We start from the raw sequence: 18,189 nt of genomic DNA, 5'->3' as shown, positions 1-18,189 counted from the left end.
TTATTAGTAATACTGTTGTTATTATTAGCAGTAGTACCGTTACTATTAGTAATACTATTATTATAGTAGTGGTACTATTAGTAGTAGTACTAGTACTATTATCATTAGCAGTACTGTACCATCATTATTATTAGTACTATTATTAATAGAACTATTATTTTTTTTTTTTATTATTGGATCAAGGGCATCACCAGCATCATAACTCACGTAAATAACTGTATACGCTTAATTGGGGAAATAACTATTTGGGGAAACAACTGTCTGGGAAAATAACTATTTTGGGAAATATCTGGGGAATAACTGTCTTGGTAAATAACTGGGGGAAATAATTATCTGGGAAAAATAACTCTGGGGAAATTAACTACAGGTATAATAACTTTTGGGATAAAGAGTATCTGGGGAAATAACTGTCTGGGAAAAATAACTGGGGAAATAGCTGTGTAGGTAAAACAAGGAAATAACAATATCTGGGAAAATACCATAATTATGCCAATGGAAATAAGTCACTCTGACTTTTTTGGGTTATCCCAGGTTGTCTGCACACATGTTCCCCTCAAGGAAGGTTCCTTAATGTTGGTGAGGGGCTCTTGATTTAGGGAACTGGATCTGTGCTCCAGTTCCCCGAATTAAGCCTGAATGCCTTCCACATCCCCCCCCAGGCGCTGTATAATCCTCCGGGTGTAGCGCTTCCCCTTTGATTATAATAATAATAATAATGCACACATGCTGCTATGTTGCCAGCGATCATGTGGTGGTGGTGAACACTGCCAGCGATCATGTGGTGGTGTGAACACTGCCAGCGATCATGTGGTGGTGGTGAACACTGCCAGCGATCATGTGGTGGTGGTGAACACTGCCAGCGATCATGTGGTGGTGGTGAACACTGCCAGCGATCATGTGGTGGTGGTGAACACTGCCAGCGATCATGTGGTGGTGGTGAACACTGCCAGCGATCATGTGGTGGTGGTGAACGCTGCCAGCGATCATGTGGTGGTGGTGAACACTGCCAGCGATCATGTGGTGGTGTGAACACTGCCAGCGATCATGTGGTGGTGGTGAACACTGCCAGCGATCATGTGGTGGTGGTGAACACTGCCAGCGATCATGTGGTGTGAACACTGCCAGCGATCATGTGGTGGTGGAGAACACTGCCAGCAATCATGTGGTGGTGTGAACACTGCCAGTGATCATGTGGTGGTGAACAATGCCAGCGATCATGTGGTGGTGGTGGAGAACACTGCCATCAATCATGTGGTGGTGTGAACACTGCCAGCGATCATGTGGTGGTGAACACTGCCAGCGATCATGTGGTGGTGGTGGAGAACACTGCCAGCAATCATGTGGTGGTGTGAACGCTGCCAGTGATCATGTGGTGGTGTGAACACTGCCAGCGATCATGTGGTGGTGGTGAACACTGCCAGCGATCATGTGGTGCTGAACATTGCCAGCGATCATGTGGTGGTGGTGACCACTACCAGCGATCATGTGGTGGTGAACACTGCCAGCGATCATGTGGTGGTGGTGAACACTGCCAGCGATCATGTGGTGGTGTGAACACTGCCAGCGATCTGCCGAAATCTGTGCTTGTAGTGTCTTCAATGGAAGGCACTGTCATACAGAGTCGGGAGTCATCTGCAAAGGAAGACATGGCACTGTGGCTTATATATCTGTCTATGTCTGATATGAGGATGAGGAACAAGATGGGAGCGAGTACTGTGCCTTGCGGATTATTATTATAATCAAAAAGATGTGCCTTGCGGAACAGAGCTTTTCACCGTAGCCGCCTCAGACTTTACTCTGTTGATTACTACTCTCTGTTCTATTTGTCAGGAAATTATAGACCCATCTACCAACTTTTCTTGTTATTCCTTTAGCACGCATTTTGTGCGCTATTACGCCATGGTCACACTTGTCGAAGGCTTTTGCAAAGTCTGTGTATATTACATCTGCATTCTTTTTGTCTTCTAGTGCATCTAGGCCCTTGTCGTAGTGATCCAGTAGTTGCAACAGCCAGGAGCGACCTGTTCTAAACCCATGTTGCCCTGGGTTATGTAACTGATGGGTATCTAGATGGGTGGCGATCTTGCTTCTTGGGGGCCCTTTCAAAGATTTTTATAATATGGGATGTTAGTGCTATCGGTCTGTAGTTCTTTGCTATTGCTTTACTGCCCCCTCTGTGGAGTGGTGGCCCGGTGGCCTGGTGGCTAAAGCTCCAGCTTCACACACGGAGGGCCCGGGTTCGATTCCCGGTGAGTTGAAACATTTCGACACGTTTCCTTACACCTGTTGTCCTGTTCACCTAGCAGCAAATAGGTACCTTGGTGTTAGTCGACTGGTGTGGGTTGCATCCTGGGGGACAAGATTAAGGACCCCAATGGAAATAAGTTAGACACTCCTCGATGATGCACTGACTTTCTTGGGTTATCCAGGGTGGCTAACCCTCGGGGGTTAAAAATCCGAACGAAATCTTATCTTATCTGTGGGGCTATGTCTGTTGTTTTTAGTAACTGTGGGACGACCCCCGTGTCCATGCTCCCTCTCCATAGGATAGTAAAAGCACATTATAGGGGCTTCTTGCTGTTCTTGATGAACACGGAGTTCCATGAGTCTGGCCCTGGGGTAGAGTGCATGGGCATGTCAGTTATCGCCTGTTCGAAGTCATTTGACATCAGGATAACGTCAGTCAGGCATGTGTTTACCAAATTCTGTGGCTCTCTCATAAAAAAACATCAAGATCTTCAACTCTCAGTCTGGTTAGCGGCTTGCTAAAAACTGAGTCATATTGGGACTTGATTAGTTCACTCATTTCCTTGCTGTCATCTGTGTAGGACCCATCTTGTTTAAGTAGGGGCCCAATACTGGATGTTGTTCTCGACTTTGATTTGGCATAAGAAAAGAAATATTTTGGATTTCTTTCGATTTCATTTATGGCTTTTAGTTCTTCCTGCGATTCCTGACTCCTATAAGATTCCTTTAGCTTTAGTTCAATGTTTACTATTTCTCTGACCAGTGTCTCCCTATGCAATGCAGACATATTGGCCTCTTTTAGCTGCTCTGTTATTCTTTTCCTTCCCCTATAAAGGGAGCGGCTGTCTCTTTCCATCTTACATCTACTCCTCCTTTTTTCTTAAAGGAATATGCCTTGAGCATACATCGAGTGCCACAGAGTTAATCTGTTTTAGTCATAAGTCGGGGTCTGTGTTGCTTAGTCTATCTTCCCAGCTTACATCATTTAGGACTTAGTTTACTTGGTCGTTTTTTTAGTTAGTTTAGTTTAATATGTTTATTATGCTCCCCATACCCATCCTGTGGGCGGTAGTCAAAAGATTACAGAGGTACATAATTGGTCCAGGGACTGGACTCCAAAGTTTTGATAGCTGAGCAAGTTACAGAGGTAATGAACTCACAATTTACAAAGGTAATGAACTCACAATTTACAAAGGTAATGAACTCACAATTTACAAAGGTAATGAACTCCAGGTAAGTCTGGTCACAATCATGACAAGCTACAAAGGTATTTACAGATTACAGAGGTACGTAATGGGTCCAGGGACTGGGCCCCCAAAGTTTTGATAGCTGAACTAGGTACAAAGGTAATGAGCTCACAAGTTACAAAGGTAATGAATTCTGTAGAATGGTTACTTACGTTTATACTTTGGCTACAATCATGAACAAATTATAGAGTAATGAGCAATTCACACTTCCACACCCGGTCACAACTGTAATGAGTTATTGGTGCAAATATTGATTGTTGAGTCACACACCACACACACACACACACACACACACACACACACACACACACACACACACACACACACACACACACACACACACACACACACACACACACACACACACACACACACACACACACACACACACACACACACACACACACTTTAGTTTAATATTGGTCCCACTTTATGTTCTTGTTATTGAAGTTGAATTTGGTGAAGGCTCCTTCGTGACTGATCACATTTTGTTGGTCTGAGGCTCTTACATAATGATGAAAAATATTATGACACACATTATACTGAGAAATGAATTGATTGCAAAAAGAGAAAATGTATGCAAGAGTTTGAATTGTGTTGGGATTGTCATGTTGGGTCATCTGATCACTGGCATTACATCATTGGTGCGAGCGTGTCATCAGCTGCATGACACGAGGATGACTCACAGCACATCATCATCCTAGGTGTGCAGGGCATTGCAGTATGAATGACTGCTTGATCATGGTCAGTATGTGAACAACAGTGTGGTAGTGAGAACCGGCTACAAAGGAGCATGAAGCAAGGGCGACTTGTGAACCTGATGGTCATGAGCATAGAATCTGACATCCTGCACTCATTGGATTTTGATGGAGTCATCAGAGACTTTCCCATCAGAAAAGAATAGAATGTGCCTAGCTTATAATATTTTATCTGACTGAAGATAAATCCTCATAACGCTCTACATTACTTTTGAGTTACACTTGCAAATGAACTGAAATGGTGTTAAAATATACCATAACTCCAATTTATCATTTCATTTCTTCATCTTATGACGATAGTATGTATATTGAGAGTGGAGAAAGTTTTCCAAGGAGAAACTTAGAAGTCTTTGAACCATTAGTGTTAGACCTTTTTAATGCGAGAGGCCCCACACCAAACTGGGCACTGGGCCCCGGGCCCCCCACTACCTAAATTCGACACTGCTTAGCGTATAGTGAGTGGTGAATATATTTTCTTGTAGGAAGTCTAAATATATGAAGAATGGCTATAGTAATTCAAAACCACTGCATTAGCAAAATGCCATAATGCGAAGCGCTGCAAAGCGAGGCCTGCCTGTATGTTGTTATGGCAGTGTGCAGATTTGGGGCAAGTAACCCCTTAATTGTCCAAACATAAAAATTATATAGATTAAAAAAATGAGAAAAAGGTATATCGGCAACACTTCTGTAAGCAGCAGGACTCCATGCTACTGTCATGTGAGCATCCAGCGCCAACTTTGCAGTCTTATATCTCAGTAAGTACAAGTACTGACCCAAAAAAAAAAAATCTATCCTATTACATGTAGAAAAATGCCCTCCATTTTAATATTTTTTTTTTTCAAAATATTCAAACCAACAGATACAGATACTAATGCCGAAAAAAAGCCCCCCCCCCCCCCGTACCACCAATACCACCAGTCCGATGACATTCTTCCCTGCATATAAACAGGGTTTAAAGCCAGCAACGAACAACAAAATACCTTTCATCCGTGGACTGCTTGCAGAGGCAAATGCAATGCACATAAAGGGTCACTTGGACAACGAAATATGGATCCCAGGTTACAACCTATACAGATGCGACAGGGTGAACAGGCAAAAGGGGGTGGTTGGCCTGTACATCGCAGAGTCACTTGTTTGCACAGAACTGCTTAATGCCTCAAATGATGTAGTGGAAGTTTTAGCAGTAAAGATCGAGAACCAAAACCTAGTCATTGTGGTAGTCTACAAGCCTCCGGATGTAACGTCCCAGCAATTCCAGGAACAGCTGTTAAAAAATGACCACTGTCTGGAAAATTTGCCAGCTCCTGCCCCCAACATCTTGCTCCTGGGGGATTTCAACTTAAGGCACCTAAAATGGAGGAATATAGCAAATAATGTTGTTGCAATGATAACACCATGGAACTCTGTGTTCATTAAGAACTGCAAGAAGCCCCTATCACGAGCCTTTTCCATCCTATGGAGAGGGAGCATGGACACGGGGGTCGTCCCTCAATTACTAAAAACAACAGATATAGCCCCACTCCACAAAGGGGGCAGTAAAGCAACAGCAAAGAACTACAGACCAATAGCACTAACATCCCATATCATAAAAATCTTTGAAAGGGTCCTAAGAAGCAAGATCACCACCCATCTAGAAACCCATCAGTTACACAACCCGGGGCAACATGGGTTTAGAACAGGTCGCTCCTGTCTGTCTCAACTATTGGATCACTACGACAAGGTCCTAAATGCACTAGAAGACAAAAAGAATGCAGATGTAATATATACCGACTTTGCAAAAGCCTTCGACAAGTGTGACCATGGCGTAATAGCGCACAAAATGCGTGCTAAAGGAATAACAGGAAAAGTCGGTCGATGGATCTATAATTTCCTCACTAACAGAACACAGAGAGTAGTCGTCAACAGAGTAAAGTCCGACACAGCTACGGTGAAAAGCTCTGTTCCACAAGGCACAGTACTAGCTCCCATCTTGTTCCTCATCCTCATATCCGACATAGACAAGGATGTCAGCCACAGCACCGTGTCTTCCTTTGCAGATGACACCCGAATCTGCATGACAGTGTCTTCCATTGCAGACACTGCAAGGCTCCAGGCGGACATCAACCAAATCTTTCAGTGGGCTGCAGAAAACAATATGAAGTTCAACGATGAGAAATTTCAATTACTCAGATATGGTAAACATGAGGAAATTAAATCTTCATCAGAGTACAAAACAAATTCTGGCCACAAAATAGAGCGAAACACCAACGTCAAAGACCTGGGAGTGATTATGTCGGAGGATCTCACCTTCAAGGACCATAACATTGTATCAATCGCATCTGCTAGAAAAATGACAGGATGGATAATGAGAACCTTCAAAACTAGGGAGGCCAAGCCCATGATGACACTCTTCAGGTCACTTGTTCTATCTAGGCTGGAATATTGCTGCACTCTAACAGCACCTTTCAAGGCAGGTGAAATTGCCGACCTAGAAAATGTACAGAGAACTTTCACGGCGCGCATAACGGAGATAAAACACCTCAATTACTGGGAGTGCTTGAGGTTTCTAAACCTGTATTCCCTGGAATGCAGGAGGGAGAGATACATGATTATATACACCTGGAAAATCCTAGAGGGACTAGTACCGAACTTGCACACGAAAATCACTCACTACGAAAGCAGAAGACTTGGCAGACGATGCACCATCCCCCCAATGAAAGCAGGGGTGTCACTAGCACGTTAAGAGACCATACAATAAGTGTCAGGGGCCCGAGACTGTTCAACTGCCTCCCAGCACACATAAGGGGGATTACCAACAGACCCCTGGCAGTCTTCAAGCTGGCACTGGACAAGCACCTAAAGTCAGTTCCTGATCAGCCGGGCTGTGGCTCGTACGTTGGTTTGCGTGCAGCCAGCAGCAACAGCCTGGTTGATCAGGCGCTGATCCACCAGGAGGCCTGGTCACAGACCGGGCCGCGGGGGCGCTGACCCCCGAAACTCTCTCCAGGTAAACTCCAGGTAAACCAGGAGGCAGCTCTGATGAAAACTCACACACACACGAGCTTTTAAATCTCTGCACAAAATTCAACTTAAACCAGCAAATAATAGCCTACTAGACTGGAGAATACACTAGACCTCATCTTCACTAACAATGATGATCTGATACGAAATGTCACCATATCAAAAACAATATACTCAGATCACAACATAATCGAGGTTCAGACATGTATGCGTGGAGCCCCAGACCGACATAAAGAGAACAGTCACGAGGGAGCCTTCACCAAATTCAACTTCAATAACAAGAACATAAAGTGGGACCAAGTAAACCAAGTCCTAACCCATATAAGCTGGGAAGATATACTAAGAAACACAGACCCTAACTTATGCCTAGAACAAAAAACTCGGTGGCACTCGATGTATGCTCAAGGCTTATTCCTTTTTAACAAAGCGGCTAAAAGAGGCCAATATATCTGAAATGCGTAGGGAGTCACTGGTCAGAGAAATAGCAAACATCGAACTTTAGCTAAAGGAATCTTATAGGAGTCAGGAATCGCAGGAAGAACTAAAAGCCATAAATGAAATTGAAAGAAACCCAAAGTATTTCTTTTTCTATGCCAATCAAAGTCGAGAACAACGTCCAGTATTGGGCCCCTACTTAAACAAGATGGGTCCTACACATATGACAGCAAGGAAATGAGTGAGCTATTCAAGTCCCAATATGACTCAGTTTTTAGCAAGCTGCTGACCAGACTGAGAGTCGAAGATCAAAATTTTTTTATGAGAAAGCCACAGAATTTGGTAAACACAAGCCTATCTGATGTTATCCTGATGCCAAATGACTTCAAACAGGCGGTAAATGACATGCCCATGCACTCTGCCCCAGGGCCAGTCTCATGGAAATCCGTGTTCATCAAGAACTGCAAGAAGCCCCTATCACGAGCTTTTACCATCCTATGGAGAGGGAGCATGGACACGGGGGTCGTCCCACAGTTACTAAAAACAACAGACACAGCCTCACTCCACAAAGGGGGCAGTAAAGCAATAGCAAAGAACTACAGACCGATAGCACTAACATCCCATATCATAAAAATCTTTGAAAGGGTCCTAAGAAGCAAGATCACCACCCATCTAGAAACCCATCAATTACACAACCCAGGGCAACATGGGTTTAGAGCAGGTCGCTCTTGTCTGTGTCAACTATTGGATCACTACTACAAGGTCCTAGATGCACTAGAAGACAAAAAGAACGCAGATGTAATATATACAGACTTTGCAAAAGCCTTTGACAAGTGTGACCATGGCGTAATAGCGCACAAAATGCGTACTAAAGGAATAACAGGAAAAGTTGGTAGATGGATCTATAATTTCCTCACAAACAGAACACAAAGAGTAGTGGTCAACAGAGTAAAGTCCGAGGTGGCTACGGTGAAAAGCTCTGTTCCACAAGGCACAGTACTCGCTCCCATCTTGTTTCTCATCCTCATATCTGACATAGTCAAGGATGTCAGCCACAGCACCATGTCTTCCTTTGCAGATGACACCCGAATCTGCATGACAGTGTCTTCCATTGCAGACACTGCAAGGCTCCAGGCGGACATCAACCAAATCTTTCAATGGGCTTCAGAAAACAATATGAAGTTCAGCGATGAGAAATTTCAATTACTCCGATATGGTAAACACCAGGAAATTAAAACTTCATCAGAGTACAAAACAAATTCCTGCCACAAAATAGAGCAAAAACCAACGTCAAAGACCTGGGAGTGATCATGTCGGAGGATCTCACCTTCAAAGACCATAACATTGTAACAATCGCAGCTGCTAGAAAAATGACAGGATGGAAAATGAGAACCTTCAAAACTAGGGATGCCAAGCCCATGATGACACTCTTCAGGTCACTTGTTTTATCTAGGCTGGAACATTGCTGCACACTAACAGCACCTTTCAAGGCAGGTGAAATTGCTGACCTAGAAAATGTACAGAGAACCTTCACGGCATGCATAACGGAGATAAAACACCTCAATTACTGGGAGTGCTTGAAGTTCCTGAACCTGTATTCCCTGGAATGCAGGCAGGAGAGATACATGATTATATACACCTGGAAAATCCTAGAGAGACTAGTACCGAACTTGCACACAAAAATCACTCACAACGAAAGCAAAAGACTTGGCAGACGATGTAACATCCCCCCAATGAAAAGCAGGGGTGTCACTAGCACGTTAAGAGACCATACAATAAGTGTCAGGGGCCTGAGACTGTTCAACTGCCTCTCAGCATACATAAGGGGGATTACCAATAGACCCCTGGCAGTCTTCAAGCTGGCACTGGACAAGCACCTAAAATTGGTACCTGACCAGCCGGGCTGTGGCTCGTACGTTGGATTGCATGCAGCTAGCAGTAACAGCCTGGCTGATCAGGCTCTGATCCACCAGGAGGCCTGGTCACAGACCGGGCCGTGGGGGCATTGAGCCCCGGAACTCTCTCCAGGTAAACTCCAGGCATTGGGCGAGAGAATGTAGATGTACATTTGGACAGTTAAGGGGTTAAGAACCATCCACATGTATATTATAAAGTTGCAGTTTTTGAACTGTAGTAATGGAATGCCTCTGGAAAGACAATGATGGAGCGAGTGATGAGGAAAGTATTCCTTTTTCGGGTCACCCTGCCTTGGTTGGAAATGGCTGATGTGTTAACAAAAAAACTCCGCTCCACTGAGTACATATTTAGGACTCTGAGGCATTCTTAGTAATTTAAATTCTTTATTAGCTCAGAGCAAGTTGTCAGTGATTTTTTAATCTGTTCCAGCTCTGATATCTCTCCCACTCTGCTCTGCCTCCCAAGGTAGGTTTCTTGATCCTGGTGAGGGGCTCTTGTAAGTACTTTGGTCAATTTCTTTCTATGGCTTGTGTTGCATATTTAACAACATGCTCCCAGTTCAGTTTGGGCATGACTTATAGTGACATAGGTGTCTGTTGGAACCTTTGTGATAATGTAGAAGAGTTTTAGTGTGCTTTCATTAATGGAGTTATTACAGTAACCATAGTACAGTAGTCCCCCCATATCCGTGGGAATATGTTTCAAAACCTACCATGGATACCCAAAACCACGGATATTAGCAAATCTTATACACGATCATTTTTCGTTTACATACCTATGATAAAGTTCAATTGATAAATTATGCACAATAAGTGGAGAATTAGCACTTTTCACTGATGGGAAGCACTTCACAGCTTCTCTGAGGCCTTGAAGAACTGCCAACATTGCTACTTTTGTGTTCTATGGCCATTATCAAGCAAAATTAAGGGTTGTTTTCAGGTCACAGTAAACCGTGGAAATCAATCTGGATACAGGGTGGTAGCAGTAATGCAGTTCTGTCATAGTAGTACGTAGTAGTAAGGGTATCAGCAGTAGCAGCAGCAAAAATAATGCACAATTCTGTAGTAGTAGTAAAGATACCAGTAGTGGTAGTAGCAGGACGAACCAAAATGTTGCTGTAAGGTTCGTCTAAATGTATGGAACAATTAACTAAAACCAAATTGTGGTACTGTAACCTTATTCTCTAGAAAACTGTTGTGTTACTAAACAAACTTATGACCCACTAAAGTTTATTACTGTTCTTATAATTTTAGCAGAATATACTAGATTTTTTAGCCATCATGTCTAATATGATTCTCAATATCTTAAATAGTGTACATATTTAATCATGTCTAGCATGATTCTTAATTTTTTTTTTTAACATGGCCATTTCCCACCAAGGCAAGGTGACCCAAAAGAAAGAAAAATCCAAAAAGAAAGAAGAAACTTTCATTATCATTCAACACTTTCACCATCACTCATACATAATCACTGTCTTTGCAGAGGCGTCAAGATATGACAGTTTAGGCAGTCACTCCAAACCTCCAGTATCCCAAACCCCTCCTTTAAAGTGTAGGCATTGTACTTCCCATTCCCAGGATTCAAGTCCAGCTACCCGATTTCACTGAATCCCTTCACAAAATATTACCCTGCTCACACTCCAACAGCTTGTCAGGTTGCAAAAACCATTCATCTCCATTCACTCCTATCTAACATGCTCACGCATGCTTGCTGGAAGTCCAAGCCCTTTGCCCACAAAACCTCCTTTACCCCCTCCCTCCAACCTTTTTGAGGATGACCCCTACCCCACCTTCCTTCCCCTACAGATTTATACGCTCTCCAAGTCATTCTACTTTGTTCCATTCTCTCTAATGACCAAACCACCTCAACAACCCCTCTTCAGCCCTCTGACTAATACTTTTAGTAACTCCACACCTCCTCCTAATTTCCACACTATGAATTCTCTGCATAATATTTACACCACACATTGCCCTTAGACAGGACATCTCCACTGTCTCCAGCCTCCTCCTCACTGCAGCATTTACAACTCAAGCTTCACACCCACTATACTTTCATACATTCCCTTCTTTGCCTCCATGGATAATGTTTTTTTTTTGTTTCCACAGATACCTCAATGCACCACTCACCTTTTTTCCTTCATCAATTCAGTGGTTAATCTCATCCTTCATAAACCCATCCGCTGACAAGTCAACTCCCAAATACAGTGGAACCCCAGTTTTCATCTTTAATCCGTTCCAGAAAGTCAACTGAAAACCAATTTGTACGAAAACTGAAGTAATATTTCCCATAAGCAATAATGTAAATCCAATTAATCTGTTCCAGACACCCAAAAATATTAACAAAAAATACATTTTTTTGTTAATATTTACATACAGAAAACAATGAGAAATAAATATAAATGACTAATGAAATGAATAAATGAACATTTAACATCACTTTTACTTTTATTGAAGACTCTTGTTGGCATATGGAAGATGGCGAGGAGGGGCAGGGGAGGAGAGGTTATTGTTTGGAAGGGGAATCCCCCTCCATAAGGACTTCAGGTATCAAAGCCCTATCTGGGGTTACTTCCCTTCTTTGTCTTTTACTGACACTAGGGACCAGCTTGAGAGTCACTGGACCCCTGTCGCACAAAAAATCTGTCCAGAGAGGCATGTTTCTTGCATCTCTTTAAGATTTACCTAAAATGGGACATGGCATTGTCATTGAACATGTTGCTGACACGCCTTGCAACAGCTTTGTTAGGGTGACATTTCACTACAAAACTTTGCACCTCACTCCACTTTGCACAAATGTCCTTAATTGCTGAAGAAAGCACATTCTCCCCTCTCTCTTCCTCCTCCTCTGAAGCAATTTCCTCAGCAAAGGTCTGCTGCTGTTCCAGATGAAGGTCTTGCAGCTTTTCAGTGGTTAGCTCTTCCCTGTGGTCATCCACCAACTCTTCCACAACCTGGCCACTCACCTCCAACCCCATGGACTTCCCCAAGGACACAATAATTTCCACTACAGGCATAGGGTTGTCAGGGTCAGCCCCAAACCCAACAAAATCCTTCTGGAGGACACATTCTGGCCACAATTTTCTCCAAGAAGAGTTAATCGTCCTGGAAGTCACTCCCTGCCAAGCCTTATCTATAAGGCTTATGCAAATGATACTGAAGTGATTCCTCCAAAACCCTCTTAGGGTCAATTCAGTGTCTGAGGTCACTTCAAAGCACCTTTGAACCATTGGTTTGGTGTAGAGTTTTTTGAAGTTTGAAATGACCTGCTGGTCCATGGGCTAGATGAGAGGAGTGGTATTAGGGGGCAAGAACTTCACTGTGATGAAACCAAACTCCCCCAATAATTGGTCTTCCAAGTCTGGAGGACGAGTAGGAGCGTTGTCCATTACCAGGAGGGACTTCAGCGGCAATTGATTTTCCAGGAGGTATTTTTTCACACTCAGGCCAAACACTTCATTGACACTCAATGAAAATTTGCCTTGTGAACCATGCCTTATTGTTAGCCTTCCACATCACACACAATTTACTCTTGATGATGTTGTTTTTCTTGAACAATCAGGGATTTTCAGAGTGATACACCAGTAAATCCTTCACTTTGAAATCTCCACTAGCTTTACCACAGAACAAAAGAGTTAGCCTATCCTTCATAGACTTGTGTCCTAGCAGTGCCTTTTCCTCTTGCGTGATGTAGGCCCTCTTTGGCATTTTCTTCCAAAAGAGGCCTGTTTCATCACAAATGAAGACTTGTTGGGGGAGAAACCCTTCAGCCTCTACATACTCCTTGAATTCATCAACAAATTCTTCAGCCCCATGTTTGTCCAAACTTGCAGCCTTGCCATGCCTTACCACACTGTGTATGCCACTTTGCTTCTTGAATCTGTCAAACCGGCCTTTGCTGGCCTTAAATTCACTAACAGTAGCACTCGTTCCAGGCATTTTCTTTAGGAGATCTGCATGCAACTGCCTTGGTTGATCCACACCAACAATAACTTCTCAATATCTTTGATTGTTTGCGATCTCTGTTTCGTTGGTACACTTACCCCTTTCGCAACATCAGCTTCATTGATTTCCTTTTTCTTCACCAGGATAGAACTGATTGTTGATTTGGACTGCCCATACATCCTGGCGAGCTCGGCCACACGTATGCCCTTTTCATATTTTTCTACAAGTTCTTTCTTGAATTTTATCGCGTTTCTCACCCTCTTTACCAAAGGGCTAGCACTCGAAACTTTCTTTGGCCCCATGGTGGCTCATTTAGCAGTCACAAGCACAAAAAACAATGGATTATTATGAAATGTTTTGAATGAATGTGCTGAGTAATGCTCACTGAACGAGTAACAAAGGCAGATTGAGTCACGAATGCATGAGCGGTCACGTCCAGCAGGTAGGCGGACGTATCTGGTACAGACAATTTCCAAGCAGAGGTACAACAACAGGGAAAATTTTGCCGAAAAAAGTGGTTGAAAACTGAATTGTACGATAACCAGACCAGACGAAAACCAGGGTTCCAGTGGATCTGAAAACATTCTCTTCTTCCATACTCCCTCTCTCCAATGTGATATCCAATTTTTCTTTATTTAAATCATTTGATACCCTCATCACCTTACTCTTATCTATGTTCACTTTCAACTTTCTAACTTTACACACCCTCCCAAACTCATCCACTGACCTTTGCAACTTTTCTTTAGAATCTCCCAAAAGCACAGTATCATCAGCAAAAAGTAACTGTGTCAAATCCCACTTTGTATTTGATTCCCCATAATTTAATCCCACCCTTTTCCCCAACACCCTAGCATTTACTTCTTTTACAACCCCATCTATAAATATGTTTAACATTCATTTATTTACTTTTCAATACTGGTGCAACATTTAGTTACAGTAATTATTTGTTTATTAACTTATTCAATGACAGTAGTTATTTATTTATTTACTTATCCCCTAAATTACTAGGAACAGTTGAGTCCCTTGATTTGTACTCCCTGGAATGCAAGCGAGAAAGATTCATGATAATATACACTTGGAAAATCCCAGAGGGACTAGTCCCAAATCTGCACGCAAAAATCACTCCCTACGAAAGCCTAAGACTGGGCAGGGATGCAACAGCCCCCCAATGAAAAGCAAGAGCAACATGAGTATGCTAAGAGACAACACAGTAAGTGTCAGGGGCCCAAGACTGTTCAACTGCCTCTTGGCATACACAAGAGGAATTACCAGTAGACCCCTGTCTGTCTTCAAGAGGGAGCTGGACAGGCATCTAAAGTAGTACCTGACCAGCCGGACTGTGGTTCCTACGTCAGTTTACATGCAGTCAGCAATAACAGCCTAGTTGGTCAGGTCCTGATCCACCATGAGGCCTAATCGTGGACCGAGCTGCAGGAGCATTGACCCCCACCACCCGCTCCAGGTATTCATATTCAACTTACGATATTTTCAACTAACAATGGGTTCATCAGAAGATAACCAAATTGTAAGTCGAGGAGCACCTGTTTTGTATTGCATGGGGAAAGTGTTAGTTACCACAGGGGTCATACAGTACCCAGGAAATAGGAGGTATTCAGGTTTAAGATAATTAAGAATGGAGGAAGACTGTGCAGGCCTACTGGCCCATACAAAGTAGGTCCTTCTCAAAACCATTCCTACCCATCATACTGTCCAACCTTTTCCCACAGCTTCCCAAGAATCAGCTTCAATACTTCAAAGACTGAAGAATTAGACACGTGCAACATATCGGTATCTTTATTTGCAGACGTTCTGCCAACCAGTGACTACGGTGCTCTTCAACTCCAAGCTCAGGGACTGCTTACCTCATCTTTTGTACATAATTTTTCACACTATGTTTTTGTAGTGTCTTGATAAAGCCACTGGATGGTGAAACATCTATAAATAAAGATATCCAGATGTTGCACGTGTCTAATTCTTCATTTTGTCGGTGCTGTATACGTACCATTTATGTACAACTTCAGAAACTAATCAAACCCATTGTTATTAGTAGTATTATTATCATGAGGAGCGCTAAACCTGTAGGGATTATACAGTGCCTGTGGGGGAGGGGTTATGGAAGACAATCAGACTTAATTCAGGGAATTGGAGCAAAGATCTAATTCTGGTTGACCAGGCAAACACCAGATGAGCCTGGCCCATGACCGGGCTCAGAGAGTAGATAAACTCTCGAAACTCTTCAAAGGTATAAAGGTATATCTAGATTAATAGTACATCATCAGCATCAAGGAACCTCCTTTGAGGGGGTTAATCAAACCCAGCCCTTCTCAGGGGAGGTGCCTTGATGCTGGCAAGGGGCTCTTGATCCAGGAAGTGGGATTTGTCCTCCCCTTCCTTGGACTGAACCTTAATACCTCCTTACTCCTCAGGTGGTATACAAATTGTACAGGTTTAGCACTTTTCCCTGAAAGATATAACTGCAGTAGTATGCTAGTGATAATCCAAGTTCAATTTAACCTATGACTGTTACCCAAAAAGTTTTGTTTTTAACTGTGCATTTTCAGTGAATATACTGATGCCTTGGTGGGAGACGGGCAACGTGTTAAAAAAAAATTACAGCGTGTAAAAGTTAAGCCAACTTGAGATTACGAAGAGAGATTTGTAATTCTTGTACAGGAACACATTACTGTCACACTGTTTACCTTTAGCATTCACTTTCATCAGTTCAATAGAAAACAATATTTCACGTATAATTTACATCGAGCAAAGCTGCAATAAACCCTCACAATTATAAACATATCCAGAGTACCACAGTCAAACATTTATCACTTTAGTGAAAAACTAGGAAACATGATTACTGATGCACACATGAATAAAGACCACCTACTACTGGAGTTTACCTGGAGAGAGTTCCAGGGGTCAACGCCCCCGTGGCCCGGTCTGTGATCAGGCCTCCTGGTGGATCAGAGCCTGATCAACCAGGCTGTTGCTGCTGGCTGCACGCAAACCAACGTACGAGCCACAGCCCGGCTGGTCAAGAACCGACTTTAGGTGCTTGTCCAGTGCCAGCTTGAAGACTACCAGGGGTCTGTTGGTGATCCCCCTTATGTATGCTGGGAGGCAGTTGAACAGTCTCAGGCCCCTGACACTTATTGTATGGTCTCTTAACGTGCTAGTGACACCCCTGCTTTTCATTGGGGGGATGTTGCATCGTCTGCCAAGTCTTTTGCTTTCGTAGTGAGTGATTTTCGTGTGCAAGTTCGGTACTAGTCCCTCTAGGATTTTCCAGGTGTATATAATCATGTATCTCTCCCGCCTGCGTTCCAGGGAATACAGTTTTAGGAACCTCAAGCGCTCCCAGTAATTGAGGTGTTTTATCTCCGTTATGCTACTAACAGGAGATTTCAACATAAGCATACTACACGACCAGGACCCACAAGTAACAGAATTCACAAACACAATGAGTAACTGCCTGTTGCTACCAACAATATCTAAACCTACAAGAATCACTGAGACACGCATCTCCTTAATAGACCAGATCTGGACAAACACCATATCCCCTTTAAAATCAGGCATAATCACAGACAACACTACAGACCACTACTCAATCTTTCTCATAACTAATCTGGGCAAACTGCCACAAGACATCACTAAAGTAACCTTCAGACTACATAACAAGACAGCAGTTAACAACTTTATAGCAGCTATGAATAACATCGATTGGCAAAATGAGCTCGAAACATACACAGATGTGAATGAATATATAAATAATTTTCTAAAAAAAGCCCAAAGCCTCTATAACAAACATTGCCCCCAAAAAACTAAACAGATCACAGCAAAGATACTGAATAATCCCTGGCTAACACCAAGCATCCTCAAATCCATTAACACAAAGCACAAATATGAAAAACAGTATAGAATGGGTCAAATAACTAGAGAACAGTCTAAACGTTACTCGTCAGCACTTACCAGCCTGATAAGAAGATCTAAAAAATTATATTATGAAAATAGACTACATAACATCAAAGGTGATATGAAAAAAGCCTGGAAAACTCTATCTGAAATTCTTGGAAATAAAAAGTTATCCAAAAACAAAACAATCAAACTAACAAAATCAGATGAACCCCTACTCACACCTACTGAAACAGCAAACAGACTCAATGTTTTCTTCTCCACCATAGGTAAAAATCTAATGAACAAAATACCAAGCGTAAACATCCGTCCATCAGACTACCTCATAGGTACCTACCCAAATACACTATTCCTAGCTCCAACCAACACCATAGAAGTTACACTCATCATAAACACCCTTAAAAACAAGGCAGGAGATATAAACAGCTTGCCTGCTTTTATGTACAAAAAAGCTTCTCAAGTATTGTCACCAATTATTGCAACGCTCTTTAACAAATCCATTGAATCAGCTACCTTCCCAACAATCCTCAAAATAGTGAGGGTCACTCCGATCCACAAAGGAGGTGACCAAGCTGACTTGAATAACTATAGACCAATATCTAACTTACCACTGCTCTTTAAAATCTTTGAAAATTAATGCATAGACGGATCTATTCCTACCTCGTCTCACACAACATATTAAACCCTTGTCAGTTTGGATTCAGGAATAATAAAAGCATGAATGATGCTATTATA

The sequence above is a fragment of the Cherax quadricarinatus genome, chromosome 11 (assembly GCF_038502225.1).
Source record: "Cherax quadricarinatus isolate ZL_2023a chromosome 11, ASM3850222v1, whole genome shotgun sequence".
In the NCBI taxonomy this organism is placed as follows: Eukaryota; Metazoa; Arthropoda; class Malacostraca; order Decapoda; family Parastacidae; genus Cherax; species Cherax quadricarinatus.
This window is presented reverse-complemented; position numbering follows the sequence as displayed.